The sequence below is a fragment of the Dasypus novemcinctus genome, chromosome 7 (assembly GCF_030445035.2).
Source record: "Dasypus novemcinctus isolate mDasNov1 chromosome 7, mDasNov1.1.hap2, whole genome shotgun sequence".
Classification (NCBI taxonomy): Eukaryota; Metazoa; Chordata; class Mammalia; order Cingulata; family Dasypodidae; genus Dasypus; species Dasypus novemcinctus.
The window spans coordinates 16,732,788-16,753,280 of NC_080679.1; the positions used below are offsets into that span (position 1 = coordinate 16,732,788).

General features: G+C 44.3%; 1 protein-coding gene and 1 pseudogene across 1 annotated transcript in view; both read right to left on the reverse strand.

Moving 5' to 3' along the window:
- Positions 1-20,493, reverse strand: part of RHBDD1 (rhomboid domain containing 1) — a 164,275-nt gene that overhangs the window by 994 nt on the left and 142,788 nt on the right. The window lies entirely within an intron of this gene.
- On the reverse strand, positions 2-4,314 carry LOC105745692 (large ribosomal subunit protein uL18-like; annotated as a pseudogene).

A 20,493-nucleotide genomic window follows, 5' to 3' on the forward strand; every position in this document is an offset into this window, starting at 1 on the left:
AAAAGGGAATGTCAACGACTGGCAATCTATCATTCTGACATTTACCGGGCACTGTGTGCCTTATGATTCCAGAAGAAAAAAATGATAGCCTTATATCTTTAACACAAAACAGAAATGGAACAAACATTTCCACTTCAGCTGTCAATACTAAATGTCAACATCAAGTAAATATTTTAGAGTTTTTCAGTCCACAATCCTAATTTGACTCATTTGGAGACTTCTTGATGATCTTCCCACTTTAATTTTTTTCACCATGCTCCTAATTTATATCATTTAACTTCCATATTATCTCAAGGGCTTGCCTTTTCTAAGCCCCAAATCTACTTGCTACCTCTCTACTTATTTCTCCACGAATCCCTGGTGGGCTCTTCTTGGCCAGCCTTTGTGTCTTCGCCTTTCCTCCCTCTAAATCTGCTTCCTCTTGTGCCTCCCCTGCCAATCCGAATCCCACCTGCTTGAAACACACAAGCACCCGTGCGGGATCATGGACCACAGAGCAGAAGCTGAGTTGACATAATGATCAATATCTGGGCAGAGAGACAAAATGGAAACATACTATCTAAAGATCCTATGAGGGAGCATGTGAATACTTCTGAAAAGGGTTTCTTGGGGCTTACAAACATACCAAAACTAGTTTGTAAAGATATAAGCATTTCAATCATGGCAAAAATTACTTTGTCAGGCATCAAGGGGCATAATGAAGGAAGGAAAATAACAGTCCTTGACCTCAAGGAACCAGTGACCTAAATCTAATGAAAGAGCTTCAATATCCTCCAGGAGGCAGCCAAGGGGCATCGCTGATAGATATAGGTAAGTAGCAGGTTCACTTTCCAAACACGTGGAGCACTTCTGTACCTCTGCTAACCCTGTTCATTCTCCCTGAAAGGCCTGCTCCCATTTCCTGCATTAACCAGATGTCTACTCAGTCTTCCAATGCTCGGTCCCTGTCGCACTGCTTTCTGGTCACCCCCGATGGAAAAGCTCTCTCCCAGTTCAAGCTCTTTACCTTCCAGCACTTTCCAGCTGGTAGTCCTCATGCAACTTGCCAGTTAGGGTGGCCATTTGTGCACACTTCCTCTCTCTCCTGCTGGATCATAAGCTCTAAAATAGCAGGGGACATTTCTGTTGCTTCTCCATACCCCATGCAGTCCTGGACCCACAGGAGGTCTCTGACAAATAGACTCAACTCAATGGCACCAGCCTCTGACTTTAAAGGGACATGTTGTATCCCATTCAATACTGCCCGCTGAGGTTTCTGATACGATTGACTCTGTGGACCAATACTCTGGAAGCATTGGCCTAGCTGTGAAGGGTGGGTAGGCAAAGGAGTCAGTGCCAGGGGTAACACACGGTGAATCACTGATCCCCCCTCATTCTTTAAGGGTGGTGACTTTTCAAAGATATTTAAAGACATTATTTTATGACAATTGTAAATACTGTGAAATAAGATGCCAGCGGAAGCAGTATGAAATTAAGTCTGTTCAATATACAATTAAAATTTCTCTTGTCAGACAAGGAACACTCTTTTTCTGTTTTCCCTTCCCCTCTGTAATGGAGACCCCGACATTTGCCCATGGCTGGTTCTCTTCTTCTTTTTGGGCCATGGGAGAATTACCCTCCCGAACCCCTCGGAGCCCCTCCTGACTAGTGCACGCCCAGAAGTGAACCGTGCAGCCCTAGCCCCGACATTCCCTCCTGTTGTGCAAATTTCTGCCTTAAGGCTTTATGATACAGTGACATACATGTCAATGTATCAACTTTTATTAGAGATTATATTCAAACATATTATAGGCTTATAAAAGATGTTCACCGTAAATATTTTATCAGCCCTATGAGATTAAATCTTCCTGGATACAGTTTTTGCCAAATACACGTAGAGCAATTTCTCTTTAACGTGGTAAATGCTTTAAAATCACAGACTCATCAATGAGATCACCATTAGTTTATTGCTAAAAAAACTGCTTTATGGAGTGACATCCAAATCCCTACTTTTCCTTTAATAGTATCTTTTAACAGCAAGACTCTTCTTAGTGGCACTTAGAAGCACAGGCTGGGGTTTGATACCCGGTTCCAGATGGGCAGGGAACTGTCAGGATGGGCTGTGGGGCAGGATCAGAAGCTCAACGTGGCATGTTGACTACAGGCCACGGGGCACGAGCCCAAGGAAGCTGAAAGCGTGATCAGAGTCCCAAAGGGAATCAGTGTCCGTGATGTTTTCTTCAGCTTTTCCTTAAAAGAAAAAGCCTGAGAATTAATGTTTCCTTGGAGGGAAATGCAGGGAGGATTTAGAAGAGGCAGACTGTGACGGACCTTGAGGTTTGGCTCTCGCACTGAGCGGCCAGCACAAATGCTCGCTGGACACATTCACGGGGCATCCAAGGAGAGCGCGGCCTGAGCCAACTGAAGAAACGCCACACGTTGAGGAAGAAAAATCATGTCAACTGAGAAACAATAATTACCCTATCACCTTTCAAGGTGCCCTACTTGGCTTAGGTTTCTTTTTTTTTTAAGCTGGTTGGTTGATAAAATCTGATACACCTTCATAGAAAACTGTGGTTTGCTTTCTTTTTCAGCAATCTGCTCCTGAGCTCTGAGGAAGCTGGCTGCCTTCTGAGCTACCTGATTTCATTTAGGCAAAAGACCTTTTGGGATGATTCCACCTCTGCTTTTTAACTTCTTTCTTGGGCTCCTTCTCATGGACTGGCTTCTCTCATTTAGCAGCATGAACTTTCTCGTTCATCTCCTCCATCATGTCTGAAGATATGTTCTTCCTTACGATTTGAGGGAATTACTTCTTGTAAGCATCTTCACCTTCTTTCGTTAGGTAGTAAATATAATCTGCAATGCTCTGACCTGGGATGTACTCCTGCATTACATTCCTCGCTTTCTGAATCACCAGGGGACCGTTTGGTACTGTGACGGAAGACAAGCCTTCAACTACAGCTCCCTTCAGAGCCTGCAAACTTTACTTCCAATGGTAGTTCCGGCAAGGGCTGCCTCCAGATAGCAGCTGATGACACCAGGATGGCCATCAATACTTTCCACACTGCATTCATCTCCAGTTGCCTCCACTTGGCCGTCATGGATCTTGTCCATGCCAAACCGATTGAGAAGCTGTGGGCCACCAGCAGGCCAGCGCAATATGTCACAGCATATTCTGTCAGAACAGCATTTGCACCATACTTTGGGGGTTTGTGAGCATAAGCTGTGCTTATGCATATCCCCTACTATATGAGCATAAAGCAATCTGACAAATAACATCTGTTAGTTAGATGAATGATCATCCTATACTTGGGTGTGTTGTATTTATTTTTATCCTGGATTATCAAGTGTTTCCAAGCATAGTACTCAGTTTAAGCCTCCCATCTTCTAAATTTTACTTGGTGTCTCTTGCAGTAGGCCTTATTTTGACAAGTTTAATAAACCACATCCTGGGGAAGAGACCTGTGTCCATAGCTCGCCACCAACCTACAGGCTTGGGAGTGCGAAGGGAGTGGGGAAGGGGGAGCTACTTCGCCAAGCTTTTACTGCCAATTTTACAGATGAGGAAACTGAGGTTTGGAAGTATTAGGGCCACATCTAAGGTCACAGGGCTAACATGAAGGGACACAAACTTGAATGTAGGTCTTATGACTGTAATTCCAGTTCTCATTCCATTTTTTCCATACTGCCATATTGCTATCACATCTAACACCCCAAATATATTAGGCATCACACCCTCTCACCATCTCCTGCCTTCCCTTCAAAGCACAGAGTGCCCTTTTCCTTCATGGATATGTGGGGAGCTCACTACTCTTTAGAAATAGAAAAATCAGAAGGTCCAACCCAAGCCCTAAACAATATGGAACTCTGCTGTCATCAAAGACCTAACTAGGAGAAGTGGATGTAGCTCAACTGATAGAGCATCCATCTACCATATGGAGAGTCCAGGGATCGATAACCAGGGCCTCCTGACCTGTGTGGCAAGCTGGCCCACATGCAGTGCTGCTGCGCGTAAGGAGTGCCGTGCCATGCAGGGGTGTCCCCCGCATAGGGGAGCCCCACGTGCAAGGAGCGTGCCCCACAAGAAGAGCTGCCCCATGTGAAAGCAGCTCACCCCACCTAGGAGTGGCGCCGCACACACAGAGAGCTGATACAGCAAGAAGACGCAACAAAAAAGAGATGCAGTTTCCTAGAGCTGCTGGATAATGCAAGCGGATGCAGGAGAACACATAGGGAATGGACACAGAGAGCAGACAACGGGGGAAAGGCAGAGAAATAAATAAAGTAAGTCTTTAAAAAAAAAAAAAAAACCTGACTAGAAACTTCCAACATGGGTCCCTTCATTTCAACAGCTACCAGAGTGGTTCTGCTTTCCATAATCACTAATTACTCAGATATAATTACATGGATATAAGAACAACAAGAATAACAAATTTGTAATCAGGCCTGATTTTATTGGTTATTTTAAACCCTTCAAATCTGGCATTTCTGATCATATCAAATCTACCCTACTTTCTGAAGAAAGACTTAATTGCCTCATTTCAGGCTCAGCACTCAGGTCTTAATCCTGGTTGCTGACTTTTCTTTTTTCTTTTAGTTTTTAACTGTAAATTAATCTTAGACATTTTGGACACAGTATAAATCTGAAGTCAGCTGGCCATCTACCGCCACTGTTTGTTGTGTGGTCATGCCACAGCGAGGGCAAGGCTTACCACTGCTCCACTCAGTCTCGTGTTAATGCTGTCTTCCAATTCCCCACCCTCTCATTTATTTTTTAATCCATTTCCATATGCGCCATTTGTGTCACATGATCTCTTTCTTCTCTCCTGGACCTCCAGGATCTTCTGCCGGCATTTCTCAAGGGGGCTTTGCCTTGGAGAAATGTATTTTCAGCATGTATTTACGTTTGCTAATAAGTATGCGGAAAAGGATGCAGACAGGCCTCAGCTGGGCAGAGGAGGAGAGGAGGTCCCCTGTGGTGTAAGGGAAACGTGTTGGCAGGGAAATAGGGAGGGAGCCCCAGCTCTGCCAGGAAGTAGTGGGAATACCCCAGGCCAGACCCTTCATCCCTGCTGGCTCTGGTTTTTGAGAGGAGGCTGCTAAATGAGGTGACCACCAGGGTACCTTCCAGGACCCTGGAGTTTGATAACCTGGGATTAAATTCTACCTCCTCCACTGGTTAGCTAAATGTCCTCAAGCAGGTAGGCTACCTTTTCCTGGTTTCAGGTTCCTGTCTGTAAAAGGGGAAGAGTGAGAGCAGTTCTTTCACTGCGTTGTTGTAAGGATTAGAAGACGTGATGTATATAAAGTGCTTTTAGCTGAGTGCCAGGTGTGTGGTAAATGCCCGATGAACGTTGGCTGTTACGAATTTTAATCTCTAACATCATCAAGAAGCATGTGTTAGATGTCTACTTATATCACTAAGTAACTCTGTATAACACAGATGTAAAACAAAACAATAAAAAACTCACTTTTTAAAGAATAGAGCCCAATTCTGTTTGAAGACCTCTTAGCAGGGTTGTGTACTAAGTGTGGAGTTGCTATTTACTAAATATCTACCTTCTCAGAAATGAATATAATAAAGGAAACTAACAACTTGTATTTCAGCAGCAACCTTCTGCAACATGGAGGAAGCTTTCCATCGCTGGGAAAGCTGGACTAACCAGCCAAGACCTTTTTCCCTCCGCTTAGTTAGATGGTGCATTGAACATTTACAGGCCTGGGTGAGATGGTCCTGCTCCAAAGAACTTGGTACAGAAGATCAGTATTTAGGAGCCTCGCCTCTGCATTCTATAAATGGAGGTCAGCCTTCAATTTCATTCAAAGAAACACTAAGCTTGCTTCAAAGAACCTCAGAACACTGCCCAGTTTATGATGATTTAGCTCAATTATAGCACTGGTAGGGAGATCATTACATTTATTGATATGTAGTTCTTGATGGAGAAAAATGTTCAGTTCTCTACCCTTATGTATAATGCAGTAACCTCCGCATTTTACGTCTACAGCAGGAGAGGCAATTTCATCCAGATGAGGATTGCTAAAAGGAGTGCCACGAGTTGATGGTCATTTTTCCTACTGTTCACTATCCCTGTAAATAGACATGTTCAACTTGTGGGTATTCATAGACCTTGCCTATGGTCTGATGAGCAGCTAAACCATTCTATGAAATTACACTAAAGTGAAGTCACGAGATGGCATAGTATCTTTCCTTTAAATTAGGGAGATAAAGAGGCAATTGCTTCCCCCCAACCCCCCCAAGCTGGGAAACCTCTAAATAAATCACCAATGTTCTCTGGGTTTTCTATTGTCAAAAGAGGGCAGCAGCATGGGATCTGTGTTCTTTATTTCAAGAATGTTACTTTATTAAAATTCCATGAATTGCAAAGCTTCTAAAACACCTCCTGAAAGGACGGTTGCTAAAGTCTTTTCCTTTATTGATAAGAGACCAAGAAAAGCTTGTAATAAACCCCAGGTCCAACAATTTAGCAAGCTATTCTTTGTAAAGAGGATGTACTTATGGACAGTAAAATCACTTTACTCTTTGGATCACTAATTATAATGTGACATATATATTTATCTTTAATAATAGCATGAAATTCACTATTTTACCTGTTAAATTTGGGGGCCTTTAATAGCATGACTGATTTTAAAAATCAGCAAGCTGTAATCCAGTTAGCAATTTAAGGAACTAAAAATACTGGACCCTTTATGTAAGGTTGCTTGCAAAATAGACAACATACAGTCTGAATAGACAACATACAGTTCTAGAAACCTCTAGAACTAACAAAAAGAGTCATGGGGAGACAAAAAGAAACATTTTCTGGGTAATTGCTACATGCTCACCCTACTTACAGCAACACCCTCCCCCCATCTCTGTACTTCTTAATGAAGTGTACAACTTCATTAATTTTTATGAAGGAACATGTGACCAACATCCAGATCAAGACAGAATATTCACCATACCTAGAAGCCCCTTGTGCCCCTTTCCAGCCACTACCCCCCACGCCTAAGAGTAACCAGTATCCTGACTTCTAATAAATTTGTTTTGCCTGCTTTTGTCCAATTTGGTGCTTTATATAAATGGAATCATACCATATGTATTTATGGGGAGTGGCATTATACATTACATTTGTGAGATGTATCCCTACTGTTTCATGCAGTTACATCCTACTTAGTATCTGTATACATGAGCCCATGTTTTAGCCCTCTGTGTAGAATTACCTGGTGTACGTTACAGTTGAGGAACTAATTCACTTGCCAAGGCCACATGGTTGGTCAGTGGCTGAGTCAGTGTTCTAACTGATCCCTTCCCACTCTCTGCTTCAGACATAAAAGCACATTAATCATCTTTCTTAAATTCCACATCAGAGTCTCTAAAACTGAACAATATTCATTGCTTTAATCATGATTTGGAGTCAGTATATGTTTAAAAATCAGTGGAAACAACTTACCCTCTGCCTCGGAGGCTCATTGTAAAGCGTAAGATTTTTGGATAACTGAAGTAATAAAAAATTAGTATCTACTGATACAGTCTTGGTAGTTTAGTGTCAAAATTAGCATTTTAAAAACAGGGAACAGTTTATAATTTCTTACAGAAATAATTCTTGGTGCTCTTTCTACTTCCTTGTACTGGAGGGGCACCCAGGAAGAAGAGATGACAGTAGGGTGTGCCATCTCTCATGAGGAATCACTGTAACGGGAAGCTATTTTCATAAATGGATGTTGATTTTAATGTAAAAGCATTGCTCTATTTTTTTAAATCACTCTGTCTTAAATCTTTTCCAGAATATGTCACCACCTTAACACTTGATCCAGAGGGATTTTAATGAGACTTTGGAATGATTTTCAAATACCTTTTATATACGTTTAATGACACTTTAGAGTATTTCAGATTCTTTTTTCTAAACAGAATGCCTTTGGTCAACAATCTAGAAGTGCCTCAGTTGACCCAATCTTAGCTGATTCCATAAGTTGAGAAGAGGTTGACTATCTCCAAAAATGTCCCCTCTGCTCTATGTACCTTGGGACTGTTTTTTTTCCCAACTGAAAAATGACCAATGGATATTTACTGGACAAATATATGAAAACTCTTGGAAAACTAGAGGCAGGGTTCCTCAAGGGCAGAGGCTGCGTCTCCCATTTCTGCATTCTCATTGTCTAATACATAAGAAACACTCCTATTTGCCCAGCTGAGAGCAACTAGATGTGGACCCTGGCTTGAGACATAGACTTGGGAGTGTATTTAGAAAAAAAAAACTGAAGGCAGAAGGAGGAAGTCTTTTGTTGATGGAGCGGGGGGGGGGGGGGGGGGGGGGGGGGGGGCTCGCGATCAAGGACAAATATACATGAGTGTGGTGATGCTAGAAAAAGGATGACAACTCCCAGAATGTTAAAATCCCACATTCGTCTCCGGGGCCAGCTGCCCTGATTCGACTCCGCTGGAGGGGCAGTTGCCATTCCTGGGCTCTGCTGCCATTTGTGCCCGAGAGCCCACACAGACCCCCGGCCAGAGCCCTAGCAAGGTGCCAGAGCGAGCAATGAGCTGGCATGGCCAGGGTGGCTGTGGCGCCCTCCCTGCCTGCGTCTTTGCTGACTTTTCTCAGGGAATCCTTTAAGGTTTGAGGGTCCCCCAAGTCCAAATCGCTGCCTGTTCTCGTCTTCCGACCCTTGTCCACTCTGACATTTATCTCCCAGAGTGGCCTTTTTATGGTCCCGTTTTCCTGAAGATGCCAGGGCGGGGACAGGGTGGGACCAGGGCGGCAGAAGGCCAGGCAGGAGGGAACCTCTACCGGCCTTCTGAGAGCCTGAACGTGAATCCTATTCCAGTGCTTCTGGATCACGGGGTCATCTTTGGGTAAGTTTTAATTTCGTTATTAAAAACAGGGAGGAGGGTCGTAGGGGACTACACATTAACCTGAAATACATGGAGCCCAAAGCTAAAATATGCCTTCCCCCCAGACTCGTTAGGGCCTGGTCCTGCTGCCTGCCTTGGGCCTGGCCGCAGCTGAATTCACCCCTTCCTGCTTCTAGCGTCCTGGCCCTCTATAAGGCAGCAGTCAACTGACCAGCGAAGGTCAGAGTCAGAGCAGTGGCCCCGCCTTCAACAGCTCAAAGGCGAATAACGGTCTTGGAGATACCATTTTCCGCTTTGCTGCAGTGGATCTCAAACGTAACTGCGCATAATGGAGCTGTGCAGATTAATGGATCTCACCGACGGAGATTCTCACGTGTTAGGTGGCAGTTTGGAGCCCAAGCGGCTGCATAACAATTCTGTTGCAGGTGAATTACTAAATTACTGGGAAATGCTGCGAAAAGAATACATGTTGCCAGACATGAGTTTACATCCTGGCTTCCCCAGGACTTGGACAAGTCATTTCCCCTCCCAAAATGAGGGGTCTGGGGTAGGCATTTTATATTCTTCACCAGGGGTTCTTAACCTTTTTTGTTCCACGGACCCCTTTGCCAGTCAGGTGAAAACCATGCACCCCTTACTAAGTCCTATACTGTGCATTATTTAATAAATCTATCACACCCGCACCAACACGTCCCCCAAGAATAATGCTATTTTGAATTTCAGTTCAAGCTCATGGACCCCTTATAAGAACCTCTGCTCTGCACAAAGGGTGGAGATTTATTTTTCATTGAGTTCCAAGGGAATAAGCCTTTGACCCTCACCACTGAGAGTCTAGAGGACACACTGGAAGAGGTGGGTGTGGGCCTCTCAAGCAGGTGTGTCACTCTCCCTGAGTAGGACCTGGGTCAGGTGGGGTCACTCCTGACCTTTGCTGACCCCCAGGTCCCTGAATTCCAGGTGAGGTGGTTGTCTTGCATTGGCATGAGCACGGGAACCACCAGAAGACATACTGTTTCTGGGGTGCTGGGCTTGGCACGGAGAGCAGGCCCTTGTGTTTGGATGCGCTCCCTGCTGATTCTCAGGCACACTAGCCTTGGAACCACTGAGCTACAAGTTCATTCTTCCTTCAAATCAAAAACATCCACCCTGGGTTTCACGCCAGTGTTTACATTTGCCAGCAGGTGGAACCAGAGGCCTACGGCACTGAACACGCTGAAGAAAACTAGGACAAATTTCAGTCAACAAAGCATTCCGCATCGTAAGCAAAATTAGGGTTATTTTGAAACAGATGGGCTCTACAGAAGCTGCTGCACTGAATATTATAGAGTTGTTTATTGTCTAGATGGTCTGAGACCCAGGGATTATTTGCCAGCATCTAGCAATTTCTATGTCACATCAGATTTCTTCCAGAGCAGAGGACACTGACCAGGCATTGGCATAGATATAGATATGGATATAGATATTTTAACCAGTTCTAAATTCAGAATTTACTCTTGTTATTGTGCATACTGCCTTGGGTTACTGAGGGCTGTTACTGGAATGATCTGCAGCCTCTCACCACTCTAATTCCAAAATTAGAAGAGGTAAGCAGATATAGAAGATATAATCTGTAGTAATAAGAACCAATCCTGGATGTAGTCATAATGAAAAATGATTTATTTTAAATCTAATCAAACTGGTTCTCTTTATTGGTTTGACCTTTCCCTCAAACCCCCTCTTATGCCTGCCCCTTAATACTCCTCCTCTTTCCTTCTGCCACCTATTCTTGTACTACCCTAGCAGCACGTCAGCAAGGAGGACGCACACAGCTCTCATTTTGACTCTGCCTGGTGCAGTGGTTCAGAGTGTGAACAGCTGTAGCAAGGACAGTGAGACCTTGGTTTGACTTGGGAATTTCTCTGGCCTGGCACTGGGTTAATTTGTAGGACTAGAACTCACGGGCTGAGTAATCCTTGAGTCCTAGAAGTCTGCAAAGACTTCCAGCATCTCTAGTTCCTCCCAGGAGAAAGTTTCTAACGCCTTCCCCCAGGACTCCAGGGACCCGGCTGTGCTGTCAGAGAGGCCACGGAGCTGTCTCTGAAACTGGTGCTTGGCAAGTGGTGGTTCGGCGGGTTCTAGCTGTGGTGGCTCTTGGCACCAGGTGGTCGGAGGGAGGAAGAGATGGGATGCCTGGTGGATGAGGGCCTTGCCCAGAGGGGTGAGTTCATAATTGCCTGAGACACCGGCTCCCTCCCTCAAAGGGATAAAATGCTGGTTGCAGAGCGCCCCCTCTTTTTTCAGCAGTGGTCGAGCTTTTATTCAGAATCAACAAAATCCCTAACGCCATTACTTTTGCCAAGGCTATCAAATTCCCTGTTCAGAGATAGCTCTAGAGAAATATTTTTTACAACATTTAGACTAGTTTTGTTCTCACTCCCTTCAACTTGAGGTTCAACCCAGAGGAGGCCCAATTCCTAGCTCTTTAAGCAAAGGGCCAAGATAATGTTTTCATTGACTTGTGAAATCACAAACAGTTTAAAATTAGCCAATATTTCCCTCAGAAACCTCAATCTGCAAACACCTTTTAACCTTTGGGCATGGGTAAAAACACAAGTAAACATTATCCCAAGAAGTCAGGAATAAGGAGAAAAGGATAGAGAGCCAGTGGCAGAACTTGGCAAAGGGATAAAGGCCTGGAACCTGCCCTGGGCTATTGGGCCTGGGAAGGGAAGGGGAGTGGGATGTATGGCTCCTAGCCCAGTGGCTGGACATCCAGCAGCAAGCCAGCTCAACCACACAGCAGGCCCCCACCTACTGGATGCTTCCACACCATACTCCTGCAAACACCACAACATGCCTTGAAGGACTAACAACAATACTGGTTTTAGAACAGTGACTCACTAACTTGAGTGTGGAGGAACCTGCAGAATCTAGGACTCTACCTTCTGAAATGGTAAATGAATGGCTGCTGGGAGCCCAGGAAGCTGCATTTTTAACAAGCCCCTCAAGTGAATCTGATGCTACAGGTCCACAGACACCACTTTGAGAAACTCTTATTGAAGGCATGCCTTCCTGTATTCTGGGGTTACATTTGGCTTTGGCCATCAGCACTAACATGGATTTAATTTTGTATACAAGGAGGTCTTTTGGCACATTTTCCATGAGCCAGAGAATCTGGGATTTTCCCAGATGTACACTCAACCCTGGATTATGTGAATTTTGAAAGATGCCGATGCAATCTAGCTTTCCTAAAGAAGGAAACGAATACAATTACAGTGTTGCCCTGGGAATTCTGTTAGTTTTACCTGTAGACAAGATGAAACTGGCCCGCTGTGTCCCTCACCCAACCTGAAGGACATAGCAATTCACCTCTGAGTCTCTGGTGCCTGGTACATGGTGAGTGAACTATAAATGTTTGATAAATGAGCCAAACAACCAACTAACATGCCATGGGGACTGGGCAGAGAGGGGGACAGGAGAACCAGCCCTGCTGGGACAATGCGGCTGTGGGACACAGAGAAACGTGGGTAAGTGGTGGCAGGAGGGAGTCTCAGCTTTTGGCCTGGACCAATAAAGAGCTTCTAAATCCTCTGACACAAATAGTTGAGGAATTGGTGAGGGAGGCTACAAACCCACAGGGTTTAGATTACGATTCAGTCTATTCATTTCCTCCAAGAAATTCATAAAGTTTGCCCAATTTCAGAGGTTCTGGATACATTAGAGCTTTCAGTAGCTAGAATTAACCTACCTGAGACACACGATGTACGAGGCTCATCTATGCTGAATCCTGTCTGAAGGGCCTTAAAGATTCAAGTTACTTCTACTTTTCAAGCACCATAAACCTGATTAGTGCGTCAGTTCATATGTTCAGAGATACTGATACTGACGCATAATTATGAAAACAATCCCTAGCCTGGCAAAATGCCCCTGCGATTCTTAGTGGCAAGAAGAACATGGGAAAGCCGTCGTTAAAGCCAAAAGTCACTTGGCATCCCTTTTTGCAGGTGGAATTAGAGGGAGGCAAACTGTGCAGAGAAAAACTTGCAATCGGAGTACATCATCTCTAATATTTTCAAATCAACAGGTCCTGGACTGAGGGCATCAGTGGAACGACCAGCCCAACTGTACCATGAACTTGAGGGCTGTGGCCAGCTATGTGCTTGCTGGGCAATAAAAAAGGGGGTGGTGGTGGTGGGAAGGAGGGAAGTGGCACAGACGTAAGTGAAAGAAGCGGCAGATTTGTCTGAGTATGATATTCATGAATTTTGAATGGCAAGGGCTGGTGGCTCAGAAATCCTAGACGGGTTTAGAAAACTAGGATGGACTCTTCCACAAGGGCCTGGAGAACTTGTATATTAGGACAACAAGACTCTTATCCTTCCAGAGTGGATAAGCTCTGGGCGACAAATGGATGTGAGGCCATCTGGAGATATACGCAAACAAGCAGAAGCCTTGGCTCCTTGCGCTTAAGAGCTGAGAAATTCTTATGTGGGTCAGCGGCGGCCTAGAATCATGACAGTTTGGAAGTCGATTTCTATGATGTGATGAACTATCCTAGAAGTATGACGAGCATTTAAAGACATGCTGGTTTCTATATGCGATGATATTTAAGCCAACCCTGAGCCTAATTACCAATTTTTGTTTGTTCTTTTAGGTCTGATTAACTTACACCATCCCAGCAATTCTGATGAGAGCAAGTGAGAGTGAGCAAGATCTAGAATTAGGCTCACCTTGGAGAAGCAATGGTTTAGACAAGGGGAAGAGGAACACGTTGCTCCCTGAGAACCCAGCAATATCTGCTTGTTTCTGCCATAGGAAACTGAAGCCCAGAGAGGGTATGTAGCTTTTCCATTGCACACAGCTCATCAGAAAAGGGGCACAACCGGAAGCCAGGACTCAGGCTCTCTGTCCATACTGCCTGGCTTCCTTGCTTTTGTTTTTGATTTTGTTGTTTGTTTTCTGTCATGGATATTTCCTCCTGCATAATCCAAGCCTCACTTGACCATTCTCGAGTGGATGCTGATGTTTTGCAAACCTACCCTTCTAACAGTCCCTTGGGGGGGCGGTGGCGGGGAGCAGGGGCACAGGGTTGGAGCCAGACAGGCCTGGGTGTGAGTACTGGCTCTGCCCCTCACTTGTGCTCCCATGCAAGTTACTCCACTCAGGGGCCCTCAGTTTGTCTTCCCTGTGCAATGAGAAACCTGCCTCGCAGACCTGCTCAGAGCAGAGCCTGAACTAAAGGATGTCATCGCAGCACCTGCCTGAAGTGGCCACGGGTGAGGGGTACCTATTATTAGGCTGCTAATCCGTTCCTGGCTGCCCACCTGGGGAATGTCCCCACTGCCATCCAGTTAGTGGCACATGCGGAGACCCTAAAGTCATGCTGGACCTCTTCTTCCTCCTCCCCCCCACCCGTCAATCCATGCCCAGATTCTGTCATTTTATCGTGGACACTCTGAATCTGCCCCTTCCTCTCCATCCACCCTGTCACTAACCTTGTCCTAGCCACCCATATTGATGTCACAAGTCCGGACTCACTATGGTCTCCCTCCTAGCCCTTGTCCACCCAGAAGGTAGCAAGAGCTTCTCAAATACCCATCTCATCTGCTTTCCCTCTGCATAAGATCCTCCAAAGCTTTCCTTTGATTTGAAAACCAAGATCAAAGTGCAGACCCTGCCTTGTGAGCTCTGCCTGCAGCGGCCACCAGCCTCCCTTGGTTCCTTCTCAGCCCACGCGGCCCAGCCTCCCCGCCTCCCCTGGCCTTCCCTCCCCCCTTTACTCGGCTCCATCTCCTCCGGCTCTCAGCCCAAACCTCACCTCTTCAGGAAAGTGACTGTGACTACTCTGGACCACCCCCAGGCAGAGTCTTCTGCCCCAAGTTCTCCTAGATGTACACTTTGCCCTCAAAGCCTGCGCGCATGCGTAGCAGTTCATAATTATGCATTAATCTGTTTCAATAATGCACATCCTCCTGAGGCTGTGAGCAACAGGGAGGGAAGAGCAGTGAGGGTCTGTGCTCCTCTTCTAGCCCCAGGGCCTGCCCTCAGCCAACCACAGAGGGAATAAAAGAAGGCAGGCTGGGCAGGAAGGAAGGGAGGAAGCTAGAGGATTAACAGCTGCTCTCATTATACAGATGGCAAAATGAGGCTCCAGGAAGCTGTGCGATTCCCCAGGTGTCACAGCTAGTCACCATGGGGCCTAGAGGTACTAGGGTTGGTCTAAGCCCAGTGGTCTTCATTCTCCACCATGCTGCTTTGGAAACCATCATCTACTTCTCTCCCTTTACTATCTGTTCTTTCTTCACTTCAATGAGTTGGTCTGCAAAACAACAGGAGTGTTTTGTTTTGTTTTTTCAATGAGAGGCTCTGTGGTTGGTTCATGGAGAAAGAAGAGTCTGCAAACTGATACAGTGGCTATTTGAATTCCAAGAAAAAAAAAGGTAGCCATTAGAAGGTAGAAAATTTGTTGCTGTTTAGATCAATAAAACAACATTCCCACAATTGTTTCTGTGAATTGAAAGGCAGTAGATTAAAGGCAACTTGGCGAAAGACCTGTTTTCAGCTCATTCTCTTCCAGTAGAAAACAAAAAGGCAGTCAAAGCTTCAGCGAAGAGCTATATCAACAAGACTGATAGACATGGAACATATTTCTATGAGTCATTTGTAGCTTTAAGTAGTATAGAAAAAAGAATTTAGAAAACATGCCCAAACAGCCTCCCTTTGATGTGGCGACCTCTTTTAAAACCACATTGTTCAAATTTGTGTGATAAGGCAAACTCTTTGTGTTTACAGTGGCACCACTGGAGGAATGCAGTATAAAGTACAACTGTTAAATTACAAAGACAAGACTTAAAACCTCAGAACAACAGGGCGATTCCCAGGACAATTCTGTGGGTTGCTAAACCTCCAAAGGATTCTTCAATTAGCAGGGAAGTCTCTTGACATATTTGTGGCCTGATAGAAGGGCTGCTCTTTATGTAATTTGGGGTGAACTGCTTTTATCAGGACTTTTCCTTACTTTTATTTACCTCAAACGCCATCTATTGTGCTTCCCTCTGTACAGCGTTTGATTCTGCTAATTATGCTGTAGAGACAGGACAGAGTTTCACGGCTCACCATTGCTCCTGGGGCGCACTGCAAATTATACATAATGCATTGCATTGTAATTGCTGCATTGTGAAGTTGGCTCGCCTGGCCAACATAAAATACCGACATCCAAATCGTTTTGAGAAACCATAAGGGATTCTTTCAGATTATAAACATCTGAAGCCATAATATTCTTATGAATTCCAGTCGGTTATTTTGGAGACACAAGGAGCAGGCAAGGCTGAAAAGCAAAGCAAATATACTTCATAAGAATGTTTACAGAGAAAAAGAGGCGGCGGTCAGGAAGGCAAGATGGTATTAAATGCAAAACAAAATGGAGGGGGAGCAAGTGGAGGGGTAGACCAAACGTCCCAACTGGGAAACCAGAGACCCAGGTTCTCGGGATTCTTGACCGCACTGGTCCTCAGTTTTCTCATTTTGAAAACAAAGGCATGCAACCAGATGACGTCATGGGTCCCTATCCTGAGAGGACAGGAGCCTCCAGGGAGCAGTGGTTTATACTCACAGTTCAATGTGAAGGCCAGCCTTATCGCTGCCTCAGGCGGGGATTAGGGCTCTTATACCACCAAGTGGGAAAGAATCACAGGAACAGTGTCACTGTCACTGAGGCTTATCAAGAAAGGCAACATCCACACAGCCTTGTGGGGTTGAGTCACCATTCGGCTGACCCTCTTCCATGTTCTACATCCACACCACTGTGCCCACACAGCTGACTTTCTGTGGGCGGATGCTGCCCTGTGGCAAGAGCCTTTTGAGCATCTTATGAGCTCATTTTTAAGGCCGGTAAAATCTGGTGCTAAGCATATGTTCTCCAAATCCAAATCCACTGGGTGATGACCCACCTGGTAGGACAATATGCTGTTAACTAGAAAGCTGACCTGCCTCCTACTAGTCAGGCACTGTGGTAAGCACCCATGTGTATTATCTGTCCATAACAATTATGGAAAAGGGGATTTGTCTTACCAGTAATGGCCTAGGAGAGAACACTTTCATCTCCTTAGCCTCCCTTTATTTTGATTTAGAACAAAATAAAAACGGTCTTTATTTTAGTAACCTACCTTTTCCTTCTTCCCTTACTGCAGTATTGATTAAAAAACACTTCCTATGTGTCAGGCACTGTACTAGACTTAAGGGATATAAGGACAAGTAATGCACAGTTTCCTCTCTTGGGAAGGTCATTCAGGCTTTCAATGGGGTATAAAGATATATGATTTAAATGAGGACATATATTCACATCCCTGTGACCTCTGCAGAGAAACAAATATCAAAAGGTATGCAGAATTTGGAGAGCTCGATGGATCTTAGAGGTTTCCTAGATACCCTCTTATGTTATGGATGCAGAAACAAGAGTTCAGAGAAGTTAAGAAATTTCCCCCAAAGTCCCTCAGCTTTGCTGCGATAAAGTTGGAACTGGAATCTCTCTCAGTCTCACTTCAGTGGTGTTCCTACCCTCCATCACACTGAACCACATACGCTCCAACGAGCGGAGGGGTCATTCCAATGGCTCAGCCACTCACACACAACGCATTGTCAAACTTATTCCACATAACGTATAACCCAACTCTGTTGGAACAGTTGCTATTCTTTGAAGTTGGGCCACAAATACTCAACTGTGCAGTTGGCAGGCAGTTAACCTTCCATCAGAGATTTCTGTGTTCCTCAACTGACTTCTCCTCCCACCTGGCTCAAAGGCAAGCAAATGGCTTAGCTAATTTCAAACCAGATTTAAGACCTAGATTTGACAGCAAAGTATGCTTAGAACTTTGAATGTCTTTAGTGACAGCATAGGGTATAGAAGGGTCAGAATCCTAATTATATACTTTTTGTTTTTAATGATGTATTTATTTTATTTAATTCCCCCCCCCCCCCGCCCCCTTCCCCCGGTTGTCTGTTCTCTGTGTCTATTTGCAGCGTCTTGTTTCTTTGTCCGCTTCTGTTGTCATCAGCGGCACGGGCAGTGTGGGCGGTGCCATTCCTGGACAGGCTGCACTTTCTTTCGCCCTGGGCGGCTCTCCTTACGGGTGCACTCCTTGAGCGTGGGGCTCCCCTACGCAGGGGATACCCCTGCGTGGCAGGGCACTCCTTGCGCGCATCAGCACTGCACATGGGCCAGCTGCACACGGGTCAAGGAGGCCCGGGGTTTGAACCGCAGACCTCCCATGTGGTAGACGGACGCCCTAACCACTGGGCCAAAGTCCGTTTCCCTAATTATATACTTAAGATTGTTCCAGTGCTGGGTAAGACAGGATCCTGGATGAGAAATACACTGGCCATCTGTCAAGATCTGTGAAACTAGGTAAGGAAGCAAGCACAGGGAAAAGCTGTGAAGTAATCTGATCCTCCTGTCCTGCAACTGTCTAGTTCATTATGGGCAAGGGAACCATTCTGCTACTGAGTAGTCTATCTGAAGAAAGAGGACTTTTAGGTGTAGGCAACAATAGAATACTCTTATTTCTTGGCCAAGAGTTACTCTAAGGCTCTAAAAATTGCTGCAAGAAAGATAGGATTGACTGCTAGTTTTTCAGTGAATGAAGCAGAGTCAAGGTTCTACTCACCAGGTTATCAAAACAATAACAACAATAAAAGACCTGGCACATCCAGGGATAAAAGTCTCTAGAACTCTTAGACTTGCTTACTCTTGATCTAACTTACCTTCTTCTCTAAATGAAAATACCTCAAATATAAAATGTTAGAAAGGTCCATGCTGAAGAAGTCTGGGCAGGAAGAAAGAATGATTACAAGAGGGTGCATCCAACAATTATTTTAGGGAATACTCCTAAGGCAATGGAGCTTGGGCCTTAATAAATAAATGCGAATCTTCAAATGGGGAGAGTTTGGGGCAAATGGTAAGTCATATGAGGAAGCAGAGTGGAAAGGGAAATATGAAAATACCACCTGCCCAACTTTCTTAGACTATAAAGCCAATTAGTTGTCTACCCTTAGTATCTACTTCATAGTCACTGGCATCTCTAGTGTAAGACAACATCTCTCACAATTTTTCTTGTATGGTTATTTCTTTAAATTGATACCTGGCAAATCTTGTTTTTTTTTTCCCTCTGGGGAAAATATACTTTAGGATTCCTGCTGCTAATTAAATGGTCCAGATGAGTTTTTAAAAAGTTCATTTAAGGACAATAAAAAATATATACTACAAAAAGGAAATACTGAAAGTGAACAAGAGTCCCTAGTTGGAACTGCCACGGAAAGGGCAAGTGCTGAAGGACACCACACAAACTCAAGAAGGGTTCTGCATCTCACTACTTTGAGTCTAGGTCAACCAAGAGATTAAAAGAGAAATTTGGAAAAAATAACATAGCTATGGGGAAACTTAAGTTTTATATGCCCAATTTTTACACGATAGACTTCCTTCTCCTGTCTAACTTTAGTTTATAAAGAAAAGGCTGCAGTATTTTGAATGTACAAGGTCACTTGCACATACACCTATAACCCAACCAAAATATGAAAAATGAAAAAGAAAAAGACACTATCTTAAATATACTTCAAGAATGGTAGCCCCAAGAAATGAGAGGATGGTGCAAGTGTCAAAAGACTCCTGGACTCCAGGAACAGGTCTGTCCCATTCATTGTGGTATCTATCCCTAGGGTAGGTACCCAATGAGTATTTGTTGAATGACTGTGTTCCAAAGAATTTACATGGATGAAAGGTAAGTTCCATCATTTCTCAGTCCTACTGTGACCAAGAAACTTGGCCCAGTAAGTTGCATGGCAGGTTTCTGAATTCAGTCTGCTCTGGGGCCACCAACTAGGGGCCATCATATTTTGAGTGGTGCTGGAGGCCCAGATGAACCAAGAGGAACAACTCTGTTCAGCAGCATTTATAAGTGCAGATCTACTTTAAAAAAAAATAAATTTATTGGCACATTAATAAAGCATAAATTCATCCAAAGTGTAAAATCAATGGTATTTGGTGTAATCACATATTTGTGCATTCATCACTTCAATCATTCTTAGAGCACTTTCATTATTCCTATAATAATAATAATGATAAACAAAAAAAACACTCATCACCTCTCAATCTCTTTCTGCTTCCCCAGCTGTACCTAGCTGCTATTCTTTTGCCTTCTCTCTAGTATATTTGTATTTATGTTTTGTAAAAATGTTTTATATATGCAATATCACCCATATTCATGTTTTACACGAGGTTTTACTGTCATATACAGTACCATGTTACAGATTTAGCTTTCCTTCTACAGATCTACTTTTAATAGGTAATCCTGACAAATAGTGACACACAAAAACCAAGAAGCTTCATGTAGAGATAAAACCTGGTCCATGCCATGAGACTCCAAAGACCCAAAGGTTTAAAACAAACAAGTAAGAAATATACAAAAAAAGCTTTAATAGAGGTAAAAGGGATTGTTCTTCCTTTTAGATAATCCTCATCTCTCTCCCCTCAGCTCATTTAGTCCCTTTGCATGTCTTTCTTTCATAAGGAGCGGGCTCATTAGCTTTTCATCATGTTCAATAGGTCACTTGCTACCAAATTCTAGACCTCTGAAGAAAGGCTAAGAAGATTCACCTGTGGATAAAAAATCTCAGAGCTCATGAAA